The sequence below is a fragment of the Nicotiana tomentosiformis genome, unplaced genomic scaffold (genome assembly GCF_000390325.3).
Source record: "Nicotiana tomentosiformis unplaced genomic scaffold, ASM39032v3 Un00008, whole genome shotgun sequence".
In the NCBI taxonomy this organism is placed as follows: domain Eukaryota; kingdom Viridiplantae; phylum Streptophyta; class Magnoliopsida; order Solanales; family Solanaceae; genus Nicotiana; species Nicotiana tomentosiformis.
Window position 1 is genome coordinate 586,650 of NW_027174567.1, and position 1,681 is coordinate 588,330.

General features: G+C 30.9%; 1 non-coding gene across 1 annotated transcript; it reads right to left on the minus strand.

The window, feature by feature from the left end:
* Nucleotides 1-1,257: 1,257 nt before the first annotated feature.
* Nucleotides 1,258-1,364, minus strand: LOC117275630 (small nucleolar RNA R71). Its single transcript, XR_004505815.1, has one exon. It is a non-coding gene; the product is annotated as a small nucleolar RNA R71 (small nucleolar RNA).
* Nucleotides 1,365-1,681: the final 317 nt, after the last annotated feature.

A 1,681-nucleotide genomic window follows, 5' to 3' on the forward strand; every position in this document is an offset into this window, starting at 1 on the left:
AATAGAAATATTAAGTAAAGTTATGATCCCAACACTTTTTTATTATATTTGTGAAAAATAAAATATTTTATATTGCTCTATTCATGCATTTTTAGTTAGTTAATTCACAACTCAACTCTTCATAGTTTTATCAAATAGTAATTAAAATAATAAACGTCTGTAGAATAGATAAACCAATCTCTGTGGGTCCGACATCTTTCTATACTATAATTTGACAGAGTACGAGTTTAAATTTTATACACGCCAGTCACTCGTCAAATATTTGGCGCCGTTACTGGGGATTGGTAACATCTACTTCAGATTAATTATTTTGTTACTAATTTGAGAACTTACTATTATTATAATTATTATTGTTGTTGTCTTTTTTTTGTGGTTACTACTGTAACTATTAATACTAGTTACGTTTTTTCTCTCTCCTAGTTTTCTCTTATTAACAATATTACTATTTATTATTGTTTTCTTTCTTCCATCTTTTTAATTTTTATTTTACTCTACAATGTCATACTATTATTTTTAAGATCAGCTAGCTCTTTTCATAAATTAAAAAAAAAACTTTATTTCTTATCATTAGTTCTACTAATTATTACTACTATTTTAATTTTTATATGTACATTTTTTTCCTTTTATTGTCACTAGTACTATCTTAGGAACTAAGTTTGATTTTCTTTCAAAAAAAAAATCTTTGCTTTAAGGATTTCAGGTAGTTTATGACCCGCTCTTCTACAAAAGAGTTGGCGAGTTATGACCCAGAAATTGAAATATCTCTTCGTTTGCGCGGGAAAAGACAAACATTATCTCCTCAAAGTATAGCTTGTGAAGAAATGGAGAATGAAGAGCTTAACAATAACCAACTTCCACCACATCAAGTGGAAGAACAGTTCGATGAGGTGGCTCCACGACGTGACAGAATACTCAGAGATTATGCAAGGCTGGATCATTTTGAAGGAGAATCAAGTGTGAGGAAAGCATCAATTACAGCAAACAACTTTGAAATTTGTACAGGCTTGATTCAAACCATTTAACAGTCATGTCAGTTTACTGGTAATGCGAGTGAAGATCCTCACACCTATCTAATTAGTTGAATCTTGTAGGTATAATGGAATCACAACCGACGTTATCAGGTTGCGGCCTTTTCCTTTTTCATTAAAAGGTAAAGCAAAAATATGGTTACGAAGTCTACCAAGTGGTTCAATCACTATATGGGACCAAATGACTCGAAAATTTCTTAATAAATATTTTTCACCTGCAAAAATATTTAAAATGAAATAAGAAATCAATTATTTTATGCATACAAATTGTGAATCTGTATACCAAGCATGGGAACGATTAAAAGCAATGTTAAGAAAATGCCCACACCATTGTATCCAAGATCCTGATATCTTATATTTTTTTTATCATGGTCTTAAACCCTCTGCTAGAAATGTAATTGATACAGCATCGGGAGGATCCATAATGAGCAAAACAGTACAAAAGCCATGCAATTGCTCAATGAAATTTCAGAAAATGTTGTTCAATGGCCCTCAGATAGAATGATTGTTAAGAAAGCAGCAGGAGTCAATCAAGTTGAAGCTTGGAATTTATTAGCACAACAAATTACAACTCTGATACAAAAAGTTGAGGCTTGTTAAGTAAATTCTCAATCATAATCTCAACATGAGAACTGTAATGTTTGTGGAGGTAA